This window comes from Lepeophtheirus salmonis, chromosome 3, assembly GCF_016086655.4.
Source record: "Lepeophtheirus salmonis chromosome 3, UVic_Lsal_1.4, whole genome shotgun sequence".
NCBI classification, from domain to species: Eukaryota; Metazoa; Arthropoda; class Copepoda; order Siphonostomatoida; family Caligidae; genus Lepeophtheirus; species Lepeophtheirus salmonis.
The window spans coordinates 11671966-11686783 of NC_052133.2; the positions used below are offsets into that span (position 1 = coordinate 11671966).

General features: G+C 28.0%; 1 protein-coding gene across 2 annotated transcripts in view; it reads left to right on the forward strand.

Moving 5' to 3' along the window:
* The window catches only part of dpr12 (defective proboscis extension response 12), a 382253-nt gene that overhangs the window by 704 nt on the left and 366731 nt on the right, over window positions 1–14818 (forward strand). The window lies entirely within an intron of this gene.

Sequence of the window (14818 nt, forward strand, 5' to 3'; positions counted from 1 at the left end):
GATGTGATTAATTATTTATATGGGACATTATTTCTGAACCACCCTGTACTATACTATTTTTAGAGTAAAACAATTTGTACATTTAAAAATGTATAAATCTTCAGAAATGAATTTAGGATAACTCTGATTTATTTATGGATAAAGAAATGAATTTAACCAATAATATGTATATATTTTTTTTCTGTACATCTCTCCTTTTTTTTTTACTAAAATAAATATATTTAGAGATATGGCCTTTAGAAGAGGAAAATAACTCCTTATTTACAATTGATTTTCAATATTTTCATTCTTTAAAGACCCATAATTTTGTTTTATTAAATTATACAAAATTTGAAAATATGAAGGCGAGTTTTAAAATGCAAATTGAGATTATGTACAACATTAAACTGACCATAATTTTATATTTCTATAAATGGTTTTCTTTAAAGAAAATGGTGAAAAAAATTAATTAATTAAAATATCATATTACATTTAAAAAAATAAAAAAAGGACTGCGAATTTCCCTGTGAACTGTCAGAGGTAGCTATAAGTCAGCGATATACATAACTTTGCTTTGCATTGGCAAAGTATTTTACCATATATACAACAATGATTGAAGAGGTTTTAAAATTCCGATGGATTGCTACATTGGTTTGCCTCGGCCATAACAACTCCAACAATATTAAGAGCCTGAAGGTTAACTGTAATACAGTGTACAAGGTCAGAAAGCTTGTGGAGGATGGAGAAAGCCTCTGAAATCAGTGTAGAATTCGTAGACCAATAATCTTGGATGAGAGACAACATGAATTTCTGTCACATTTGGCCTCTCTAGTCGCATGATCTGAATCCTTAGGACTTTTTAATATGGTGGCATATTGAGTCCACGCATATTGTTGTGTCCACCACAGCAACATTACCAGTCTCAAATCCTTGGTGGAGTCCCATTGGGGGAGAATGCCCAGGACATAATTAAAGTATGTACTGCCTTCTGAATTTGTTCGGAGACTGTAATTGATGGTTGTGGAAATCAAATTCATAATTAATAATCTTCATAATTTGCAATTTTTCTCTACAACCTCATTCCAATCTGTTGTAAATGGTTATTTATAGCATAATTAAAGTGTTAAAATCATATCAAACAACCAGTATGCAAATACCTACACATTAATACCTTGAGATACGTGAGGCTTCATATACGAAGTTTTTTAAAGAGACAAGCTGGATTCTCAGCTAAAACTTAGATTGACGTACGAGTTGTGTTTTTATAAATAAAATGTGGTCCATAACTGGTAACATAACGTTTCTGTATGATTACATTTTGTTATTTATTGCTTTGTCTTACGAGCTCTGTTAGGAACCGATTAATCTCATATGTCACAGTCTTCCTTCTATTATAAACAACAGATTTATTACTATTTTTGGGGAAATTGTAGAAATATATGAATTAATCACTCCGAGAATGAATTTTAATAAAGAATGAATTTTAAAGCATTGAAAAATGACAGATAATGAAAGTTTTTACAAATGTTTTCTTTTTTTAGATCAAATTTGTTCTTTGATTATTTTAATGAAGTAAAAATATATACCTTTTCCTTTTTTTCTTTTCTTTTTTACTAACAAGTTTATTGAATATAGCAATAGGAATTTTTCTTCATAGAAGTAAACTCAAATATAGTTTCCTAACGTACATCTGATAAAAATATCAATTTATAAGATCAAATATTGTTAAATTTGAAAATATTTTTAAACAAAATTAAATAAATTGTACATATTTAAATATTATAACCATACTAAAGTTTCAAGGATCCTTGTTTTCCAGGACTTTGGGGGTTTTACACCTACTATCAATTCTCTGGAAATCCAGAATTTTATTTTTTTACAATTAATGTTTCATAAAAAAAAACGTTCTTCATTTTCTATTTATTAATATTTTTTTTTGTTGGTCTGATGGGGCATGGAATCTTAGATACATGGAAGTCTATCGATGTCATTTTGTTTTCCATTTTCTCCCATACTTGTGTGATAGATCCTTCATATCATAGATACACTTATAGTTTTATAATGCATAATTTGTATTTAGATACACTAATTTCTATGGCAGTTCCTTAGAAATACACATATTTAACGTTATCCGTGGTAAGTAACATGTTTTTATTTTTGTTTTTTAGCTAAAAATAATTGTTGCCATTAAATTTTTTTTAAATGTGGAAAAGACCATTTTTTGTTGAAATTTCAAGTTTGACATTTGTTAGATGGAAGAACGTAGATCAATAGACAACACAATGGGGATAAATTGGTATGTAGAACTCAATGTACGTAGATTTGACACTCGGTGGTTCCTAGAGAATGAAATATACTTACTTTATATGGACGTTCAAAACATTTCTAGGTCATATGGAGTAATTATCGTACTATAATTTTTACTTATCCTTCATCACTGCAACTCCATCTCATCAATTAAAGGAACATATAAAAAAAGTTCGATATTTAAAAAATGTTAAACACAATATATTCATCCCCTTTCTCATCCTGACATATTATTTTCCATAATATATAAAAAAATTCGTTTATTATTTATCAAGTTACGGAGGTACTAAAAACTGGAACAGTGATCTCTATAAAGGAACCTTCTCAGAATTAGGGATAATTATAAAATAAGAATGGAGAATATTATTGCTATGAACTGACTTCCAATTTACTATTTATTCTTAAAATATAAAAATAAATACTAAAAACTTAATATATTTACTTATGCCATCCGGATATTTCCTCGGATTCAGTAGTAAATAATATGTACATTGACCAAAGTAATCACCAATGAAATATAAATACATAAGGATTAAACATGCATTACTATTACCTATAATAAAGAAAGTAATAATCATTTATATGATATTAAAAAAGTCGATTGTCTTAGAAAATATATATTCATACTTTTTCGTACAAAAAAAAAGAATTTTTGCAATGGTTCTACGTATTGTGTGTTCTATTTGTGTAGTTTCATAGTATTTACCAAATAAAATAAAAACCAATTTACATACTCATGCCACAATAATAAAAAAAACAATGTAATCAGCAAATTGTTACCTTGTACCAAATTACAAAAAAACCTTGATAAGAATAAAGTACATTTGAAAACGTCAAAATAAAGGTTGTATTTAGTAAAAAAAAAAGAATTTGGGAGAGATTATTTTTTTAACAAGGTAAAATAAATTTATCGTTTTTAGGCACTTTTAGTGAGAGTTCATGGGAAGTGGCACTCAATATTGTTTCTTTGCATATTTATTTATGGGTAATTACATAATAAATTGAACCAACGTGAACACAATGTAATAGATTTGAATGATACTAAGACTTATGTTAATATATTTCAGTAAAAAAAGTACCACTACGAATTTTTTGAAGTATATTAGATAATCGTTGGGAAACTGTTGCTAAAAGTACCTTAAAAAAGAGGTCATGAATTGATCATTTTACGACTCAATACATGCCTACCTTACAATATGATACAAAAATTAAATTATACATAATAAGTAAAGTAAATTTAGATTTGTAATAGTGAAAATTATTTCGATTGTATTCAACAACCACAGAGTAAAGTTTTTGTGAAATCGGAACTGGTTTTAGGCAGAAAACCGTATATTTGGATCAATTCACGTTTTGAAGTATGATTGAATTACTGTTATTTTATCATGTTTAAGGGTAGTGTTCAATTGAGATACAGATAACCTTTGTAGATCAGTGCTTCTCAAAATATCAGGAGGGAGTGCAGTATTTTTTTATCAAGTATCGTTATGTATATTAATAAAGCAAAGTCTGTCTGTATGTACTCTGTACATTCATTTGTGATCGAATAGTTAAGATTGTAGTGACACTATTGAAATCTTGCAGTCCTTATGTTTATAGTATCGAGCGTGTGCTTCATTAATAATAAAAAAGTTTTTTTACGTATAGAGTTGTATAAAAATGAAGATATATCTTATAATGCAGTGTTTCTGTAAGGAGTTGACTCTTAAAAGAACTACCTCCTTTGACATCTACCTATTAATAAAATAATTATTAGGAAATCCTTCTTTTCTTCCCTGACAACAAACCCAGTGCCTTTAGATATTAGCTCAGACTCGCGTGTTTCTGCGTGGAACAAGGTAGATTGGATATTTTCCCTCCCAGCAATGAATGTATAAACTGCATAAATAAGTACTCATGCGTAATTATAAGTGCAATTATAATTAGCATTTAATTTATTGCTCTGTCCATTACTGTGTAAATTAAATAAATAGTGCATTTGTAATTTCATTTTTGTTTTTAATTTTATTTTACAATGGAGTGCCTTATATATTTTATAAAAGTGAAATGTGCATCAAATGAATAAAGTTTGAGAATCACTTCATTTTAATGCTTTCGAAAAGGGAAGGAGGAAACTCAAAAAGTAAATATATTTTCTGAACATACATTATTACCCGTCAAGGCAGGGTTCAATCAGTCAGCATTAAGTTATATTAGGTACATTTTTTTATATTTTAATCACCTTGTCATAATAAAGTTCATAGTTTATTTCATAAAATAAATTAAATATTAGTCTAAAGTAGCCTTGATAGATCCCTTGTTTATCCACTTCTGGGATTAGTACGTTTAATAGTTATTATAGTAGCTTTACCCAACGATGCCCGGAACATTAAGAAATTAAAATTATTTAAAATTAAGTAAGGACCACAAAAATTTTAAGAATTATAATTGCTGCATTTTGGTTTTGGTATGGATCTTTCATATCATTGTAAAAAAATCCTTTGTCTAAATCTCTCGTTTTTTCTCTTCTCTAAATCTTGTAATCTCTTTTAAAATAGTCTTTTTTTTTTGTTTTATATAAAATAATCGTTTGTTTGTCTAAAAATGCGTTTTTAGAACAAGACTATTTTAAGGGCGCCATGGCCTTCAAGGCCAAAAAAATGTTACAAGAACCGTTCTTGAGCCATAAAAACGTACATGAAAAATTTCAGGAAATTCCAACGATTGATTTGTCTGTGATTCCAGGACTCACACGCAAACATTCGGAATTAATTTATAGATAAAAATTATACTTTAAGCCAGAAGTTTATAGAAATGCATCTTATTGTTATGCAACTATATTTTATCTTAAAAACTTTTCAGTAAGCTTCTAAATCATTATATCAGAATATATAAAATTCTATGTTTGCTTTGATAATTCCTTGTTTGTGACTTATTCAAATATTTAGCAGTTTTTAATTGAGGTTCAGTGAATTTTATTAATTGTAGGTCTTTTTGATTTCTTGAATGATTTTTTTTTATTATTGTGAGGATTGAGGCGTACAGCAGTAGCTAATAAAAATGTAATATTGTTGCTATTTTTTATTTAATACACACAACCTCAATGTTGGCTACTAATTTAAATCCCTAAGTGCGTAAAATAATAAATATTTTCATAAAAATTTATGAAAAATAAAAATCTATATATTTTACTATAAGAAAAAAATTTATAAACATATTTGTTAAAAACCCAAAGGCATCAATATATTTTTATTATTCAAGTACTTAAGCATTTTAATTGATATTTACGAGTAAAAAATGATGGAATATCTCAAAAAATAAAAATAAATATTTTAATGAGAACCTTTCTATAACTGTTCATCTATTGTCCATGTAATAAAATACGTTTTGTTTTGGGATTTCTTTTTTATTCAAATAACTCACTGCACTCACTGATGTTCACTAAGGGGAAGTTAACTCGTGCAAATCAATAAAATGGAAAATTGAGCATACATTATCATTTGATATCTGTGATATATTCTTGCGTATCTCTCACTGTTAGACTTTGTAAAACGTGTAACAAAAATATATATTTGAACGAATGTATTGAATCAATGCAAATTTTTGACCATTGGTCTGGGAATAAATGATGTATACGTTTTTAGTGATTTTAAACTCTGTACGCCTGTTGCTTATACAAAGACCGAAATGTTGATGATATATCTTTTTAAGGGGTGTACTGATGCATCAGTATCGGAATCAATAAGACTCGACCTCTTTTGAAGTATCAGAATCAGCTCAAAAATATCGATTCCACTGATACCTGTGCTTAATTAATTATATACATTATTAAGCAAAAAAAAAGTGTTCATTTAATTATTCAAATTGGTCAACCAATAAAAAGAAGTCATCTATATCTAAGTAAATAATTTAATATATACCGTAAATTTTATTGGTTTATTGGAAATGGTATTTCAATAGATTTTGAGTAATTATCATACTCTAAAATTAATTATGAAAGTTTTAAAGTAGGCTTTCTAATAATTTATTTATCCTAAACGATGAATGTCTGGTATGATAATATTTTGTCAATTTAGAACTAATCATTTTTATTAGATAACTTAATATTTTTTAGGATCATGTTTGTTTTTGTTCAACAACTACTATTTCATGTAGTATTTTGAATAACCAGAAATGTTTTAATAGAAATTAATTAAATATTTTAAATTATTTATTTATTATCAGACCCAAGGATAAATATGACAAATGACAGATGTAAGGAGATATATATGTTTTGTCCTGTTTAATAACACTATTCAACAACATTCCCACTCAATATTTAAAATAAATAAAAAATAGCCATAAAAAAATGTTGAATTTTCATTGATTTAAATATTTGTTTTCTTATAAAATGTTTAAAAATTGTTTAAAAATTTTTCAAAACTAAAAATAAATGAGTCAATAATATGACTAAAATGTCATTAATATTTTAAAATCTAGCAGATATTATATGTATTTTATAAGTATTTATTGATTAAATGTAACTAATATAATCGACTTATTAATATTTAATTTGGAAACTTTTCACGTAAGCTTTTTTTAAAGCTTATAAATGAAATATTTGACAAGAAAATTGATGACAAATCTATGAATATTGAGTGAAAATGTTGTTTCATTGCGTTATCAAACAAAACAGGTTGAGTTTAAGTACGGTCCTATAACCATAAGCACTTACAAAAATAGAACTACATTCTTATGGCAACAATGAATTATCATCTCTTCGAAAACTGTAAATTAGGATGAATGCTCGATAAATTCCTGACCTTTTAGCATAATAAGTAGTTAGATTAGTTTATCCGAAGCAATCATTATTTGCCAATAAAGATAAGTTGTAATTAAACTTTAAAATAAAGCAAATAAGCCTTTTAAAATTACACGCGTGTAATAGGATTTATCACTCGACTTGGGTTGTATACAATTGTCTAATTGAAGCAAGAAAGCGGGAGTTCAATCCCATACCAAAGAAAAAAAAGATAATTTTGTAGGTTTGAAATTTGAAACTGATAAAAACTGTCTGTATTACAATGTCCTCCATTCCAGAAAAATGGAAATGAAGAATGGCCAAATCCATAAAGATCTCTAAAAATAAATATATACAGGCCTAAACGTCGTCATTTAGTCACTGAAGCTTCTAAAAAAATAAATTTGACAAGTGACAAGACGAGTCAAAACTTCTTTTGTAATTGTCTCAGATGCAGTATCCTCCTATGGGGCGAAACTTCCCTGTGTTTATTACCATATGAATGCAAAAATCAACTTAATGACTTAATTTAATCAGGTTTTGGAGCCTACCGGTAAAAACTTTGGTTCAAGAAAAATACTACCACGAATAATTAATCTGTATTCTAGTAAAATTGTGCGACCATCTTGGATTGAAAGGAAACTCAACTATGATTCGCATCAAATATAAAAAAATGGACCTTTTTTCTCCAGATTTAAATCTACAAGATTACGTAATAAATAAATATTTTGAGAAGAAGGTTAAATAAAGTAAAATATAACTCTGTTACTTTCATTGAACCTTCTTTTATTAGAGCTGCATATTTTTTTCCTCACGTTTTTAAATCTGCCTTCCATACAAATTTTGGGTTGAAAATCACCTAGAAAAATATTATTCAAATTTGAAAAAAAGTAAGACAGGGTTAGCTGAAATAATCTGTATATACATTATATATCCTATATTGTTTCATTTTTGTGAAATAATTGATGTGATTTCAGCTTTCATTTAATATTAAAGACTTGATTTATTTCCGATATGATTTTTAACTTATAATTAATATAAGCGTTCATGGATTTTGTAGAAATTTGTATGAAACATCACTTTTAAAGGATGTAACAACATAAATGTAAAAACAAATAATTGACATGTAAAAATCTTGTCAGCTTGTTCTAGTGTTGATGGAAAAACATGTACTTTGATGAATTAAATGTATTTGACAAGTGTTGTGTCAGTTCAGTTAAGTCTTATGGGGGTGCTATTAGTCCTTGGGACCAGTAGTTAAGGTCGTCATACCTTCAGACTGCTACTACTAGAACTGATTAAAAAAACTTGATTAACGTGATCAAGAAGCAACCTTTATCAGTTTTGGAACTGATATGCAGGACTGAACTTTACCAGAGAGAGACTGAACTGGACGAGATTGAAGTTTTCAGTCCTCAGTAAGGACCGATATAACTCTACATTCAGAATGGTTTGTTATAAATAATTGTTATAAGATGCGTACTATTAGAAAAAGGTTCTTGCTTGAGGAATTAGAATTTCCCATAAAAGAAATACAGCAGGATTTAATATTTATATTTAAATAGTTGTCAAACACTTGAGATTTTTCATACATAATTATATATTTATAAAAATAAATTTATTTTGTAAAAATCATTTTAGTCAGCTCTTGTATATGAAAACTAATTGCAAATTTGTGAAATATTGAAGTATTTAGCATTTTACTTATTAGAAAGTGGGTCAAAAATGTACCGAACATATAACTTTTCTTAAATTAAAGTCGGATTATCAAAACCGTAAATACTATGAATGGATTATTCTAGGCCTCCTTTTAATTTTGCTCTACTGCCTTCAGTAGTTTAATAATTAACGGGAATTACAGATAAATTATTTTTAGAATTTAGTTCAATTGCCCGAGAATTACTCTCCTTAGGGCATCAACATTTTTGGAGCTGTTTTTTTTTTTTCGAAATAAATAAAATAACAAAACGTACTACATTGAATATTGTAACTGTGGGCAGGCTCAATTCTTGATATTAACCAAACAACAAGTTTTACCCTAGTGAAGTCCTTACTTTTTATTACTCGCCAAAAAATTAAATGTATAAATATTAAATTAAATGTATTCTGAACATTTGACCCCTCAATATCCCACAAAACAACGTTTCTATTTAAAGTTTGCAATAAATTATGGGTAATATAATTTATTAAACAACGAATTATTAATGTTACATGTAAAATCATTATATAAAATATTTAATATCAATCTTAGTCACATGAAATAGTATATTCTTCTCAAAGTTATAATAGAATTTATTCTATGAATAATATGAAAAATACCGGTGAACTTTTTACATCCCTAAGATTAAATAATGTATCATTACTATACATATGCACGCTTCTAAACATCAACAACTCAATGTACTCGAACCAGCCATACACTGGGTTTTTAAACTAAGGGCATGTCTTGAAAACCTTTGGAATTTATCAATTCAATATTTGGAGTGGAGAATAAACAAAATGTTGAAAGAATTTCCGAACATGCTATATAACACTATGTTTGAACCAGGAGTAATTGCTGCAGTTCATTTTGTTTTAAGTCAAAGAAATATTGGATGAAGTATAGAACATCTCTTATTTATAATAGATTTTTTTCATTAATGTTTATGTCCTTGGCAATCAAAACAGTGCTTACGTGACAGACGACCGCAAAATTTTCCATTATTTTATCTACATTTTCGACACTTTCACTTACATGTTTTTTATATAAAGATTACCAAAAAGTAATCTACGACACTTAAATTGCAGCTGATGGGCTGTTATAATATCAGGATCATAAATATAATTCATATTTTCAGCCAGCTTGCTTGCGTGTTTACCTTGTATTGTAGAAAAACTGTAAAATATACGTTTTTTCTCTTTTGCTGGTGTCCATCTTGTATGTGCGCTCAACAATTATAGAACTTTCAAAAAAGTTTTTTTTTATCAAGAAATCTTATCTTTCCAACACCATCTGCTTTAATTCGATCGTACTCATACAATGCAAGATATACATTACTAAAGCCATCTACTAGGAAAATAATGGATTTCCTTTTATGATACCTATTATGAATAAGATATATTTTTTCTTAGAGTTAAAAACAGATCATTATGACCCGTTAGACGACAGAAAGGTTAAGAAACATCCAATCGTCTCCAATGATGATCAAGGTAAGTCAATTAAATATTGATACGTCTGTATATAAAATGATAAAAATAAATTGGAAAATTCACATTTTCTTGTTTTTGTTTTAATGTACTACACACAGTGTAGAAGAAAATTAAATGAGAAATTATACAAGAAAATTAACAATAATAAAATAATGGTTTTTTATTATTGTTGTCTTTTATCCTTCATTAAAAAACAAGAAAACTATTAATTGAAATATAAAACTTAGCAATATTCTCTCAAACTTCATACGAAGAAATTCTAAGAATTTATAACAAGTTTGACATGTCAACAAAGAAGCATCTTATAATTGTGTTCGTGAAAGTTGATCAGTAAGAAAAAAACTTTATTAAGTTATGTTCTTTAAACTATATTGGAAATATATTCAATAGAAAATATTAAACAAATATATAGTATATCATTAAATTGAAAATGTTTATTTATTTATCTTTATTCAAAAAACAAAAATGAGCAGAAGTCATAAACGATTATAATTTATCTTACACAATGTAGCCTCCGATGGCTTCAATAACGGCCTTAATTCGGTTCCTGAATCGTGCGTAAAAAATTGAAACTAGTCAATTCCGAGGCAATAGAGTAGATGTGAGACTTCTTGGTGGTATGATAACCTTTGTTGATCTTTTACTCAAGGTACCTTCAGACAAAGTAATTCATTCTATTCAGGTAGGGGGAGCTAAGAAGCAAAATATCCTTGGACAACAAGTCTTATTAGTGCTCTTGGAGCCAATCCTGAGCCGTTTTAGAAGTGTGTCAGGGGTATAGTCCTGATTTGAGACCCTGGCGACCTTTTTTATCCAGAGGAGCACCACTGGCTCCACATAATTGATCACAGAAATCTGCACTACAGATCCCCTGCGTTTTACTCCTGAAAATGTAATACGCTTCCAATTTTCTATTGTTTTAGCAACAAAGTTAGACTTATAAATATAATTTTTAAAAAACCAAAAAAATATTGAGCAATTAAATCATCATATGTACCCAAAAATCCAGAAATCTGATGTGCCAGATTTTGTTGTTAGATTTTGTAAATAGATTGGCTTAATTAAAATAACTACGAATGGTAAGACCTTAATTTTTATTTGAGGAACATTGTACAAAGGCTCAAAGTCTTCGGCTAATAAAATTTATTTATATATTTTTGAACAAAACAATCATAATCCAAACTTATTTTCAAAAAAATCCTTTTATCTTGTTGATATGTTGATAGGCCAGATATTTATTTTATATAATAATCCTAAACCAATAAATAATGGTTTGTTGATTTAAGGTTTGCATAATGGGCTTAAAGAACTCACATGATTCTTTGTTATGAAGTAAAATAGCTAGTAAAAAAGAAAAATCTTATTTTTCTTGAAATTCTTCTGTTTATCCCAGCCCTGCTTTTATGTTAAAACGTATCGTACTGGTCAAATTAAAAATTGAATGAAATTTGTTGCAAAAAGTAAGGCTCTGTACGGCATTCAATTATAACTTTTATAATGTTTGTTCCTGTCACATTCCATGTATATATTTATGACATATTCACAAATTATCACATTAGAAGTCATAGCAACCATGACAAAATATGAGTATTTTTTTTATATCTAAAAAATGTAGAAATAATGAAACACTTGTGTGAAATATTTGAAGGAAACTCACACAAAGGGGAAAAATTCCAAAAGGTGAGTAATGTGACAAAAATTGTAATTATTATTTAATTTTATGCTTAGCAATCCTTTTTTATTCAAAAACTGTATTTTATTATTTCCATTAATTTGAACATGGGAAAAAATTGGTTTTTATTTTTGTTTTCACAAAAATAAATATTTCCAATATTTTTTGTAATTTGTAGAGGAAATTAAAAATTAAGGTTATGTGAATAACTCCATGACCTGTCATAAATTATTGTAAAAAATAAACTGTTTCCATCCAATTAAATTGAAACTTTCGTATATTTGTGTTAATTTAGAACCAAAACAATCAAGAAATAATGTTCAATTTATTTGTTTGACATCATAGCATAGAATTAAAAAAATAATAGATATGTTTAGGTAAATTATAGGCTTTATATTCAAATTTCTTGAAATAGTTTGGTTACCCAATAATGTTAACACCTGTTTATAGGCTTCATTTTAGTTATGTGAATTAATTTGGCCACAATATGGCTATAAACTCTATCAATTTTTAATTTTTTCATTGTGAAAATGAACTTCGGTTAATTTAAGTTCACTTTACAGCGCCTCTGAAATAAGATTTAGATTTTTGCTCTTCAAAATTGTCAATAATTCTTTGTACAATATCAATTATAAATAAATTTTTTATTTACTTAATTCAATTATCAAGATTTAATTTGTATTTAACGACACCAACTATCCATCTCATATTTGAAACTTTTTTGAGAAAATATTATATGAATGCTATATTATATCTGTGTTGATAACACAAAGCCTGTTAGCCACTCAAAAGAGGAGGCTAAACATGCCACAGAGAATTTCTGAGGTGGAACGACCGTTGGAGAATTCCCGTAAATCTTGAGAAGAGCTCCTTTATGATATTTCGGGGTTGGAACTGTTGGTTTTGGAGAGATGAAGATTATGGGTGTATTTAAGGATCTTGGAGTGCTGACATCTACTAATATGAAATTCAGCATTCACATTTACAATATTGTTAGAAAAGCAAACAGAGCGCTTGGGTTTATTAAAAAGAGTTTTAAATCTAGAAATATGAAGCTGATGAAGAAGCTTTATGAAGCATATGTTATGCCTATTTTAAACTACGCTTCGCAGTTGTGGAATCCAATGTATAGAAAGGAAATCAGAGCTCTTGAAAGTGTACAGAAACGCTTTATTAAGATGGTATGCGTCGATATATCCTATGAAGTTGGAAACTTCAGATGTGGTTATGATGTTTAAAGTTATTAATGGACTGACTAATTGTAATATGACTCAAAAATTAGAATAATCTTCAAGTCTTCCAGCCTCAGTTCAAAACGTCTGTTAGTTTTATACTTGGCACCATTCGAAATAACTGACAAAAATCTACAATTTGATGTGTGTGTGTTTTTTTTTATACTATCAAAAATGTCCAAGAAACAAGCAAAACGGCCAAGGGTGTGCGATCTCTCCAATCTACGGCAAGAAAATGTTCCCACTGGATGTTTTTCTGAACAGGCGAAATGATCGCTTCTTGGCTCAATCAAGAGCTTAGGTCAAAGGAACCGTCAGGACAAAACATGAAGCTCAGATCATGGTCCTCGGCTGTTTGTTGTGTAGTGGAGGGCAAGACAAACAAAACTTCTCTCCCCATGGTTGATACCCTGAAGGCCGTGATCATAGTGGAGTGGGAGAATTAATGTAGAAGTGAAAAAGGCTTATAAGATTTTCTAATTTTTGAGTCCTCACCCTGTATATATACTATTATACTATTGGTACATGTGCATTAGGTAAATAAATTTTTTTAGATCTTACAGTAATAGAATAAATGCAAATAATTTTTAAAATAATTTTCACAAAATAATCGATATGTTAAAGCAGTAGTTTTCAATACAACTTCCAGGAAGATTTTTTCTGTTATGACTAATATAAATATGTATATATATAAATATTCCTTATTTAATATGAAAGGGTCCGAGAGTTACTTAAAAAATTATAAGTAGGGCACCATAGGAAAAAGTAAATAGAAAGATCCATAGCTTTGTGGACAACACCTTTTTCAGACGAAATTACTCCCTTACAAATCAGTTTGTATAAGTTCCATTCCTGGTCACTCTTAGATTAGAAATTTAGCATATTATTTGTAAATAGACATGTACGTATATTGAAGGTAAATTTACTCGTTGTAGTTTTAAAATATCCTTTTACAAAATTGATGAAACTCCATTTGATCAATAAAGCAAAAAATACTATAAAGGTTTTTAACCAATAATAAATTAGGTAATTGTTTGGGACAGCTGGAGACAATCATGGGATAAAGATTAAATGTATGTAACTCAAATATGATAATTATATTAAAAAAAAAAAAAAAAAAAAAAAATCCTTGGGATTCCGAGAGGAGCCAGTTATTTAATTAGCCTACCGGCAGTATCATTAGCACTTAGATGTATGGACAATTATTTTACTTGGATACATATTCGTTATTAAATTTTTGGATTAAATCTTAAAAAAATAAATAAACATTTTCAAATATGTTAATTTTGTATTTACATTAACAAAATTTCTCGAAAAAATATCATAACTACTAGTATAATTTCTAATATAGGAACAATCTAAATGTCAGTCAATATTGCATCAAAAATACCCAAATTTCCCCTTTCCTTTAAATATTGAGCATTTGCAACGTCTTAACTAAGAGGGAGATCTAATTAAAAGAATACCATTATCAAGCTTTTCCAAAAAAAAAAAAAAAAAAAAAAAATAGATAGAAACCGAATATCACTATGACTGAAAAACTATTCACGAGACGGATATGCATTTTATGAATCGACAAGCTTGAACAGCAGAAGTACAAATGATTTCTTAAATATAGACCACCACTCCGTTATTGATATAATTATCTCTCCATAGACAGCTGTTATTGTTTCAATGAGG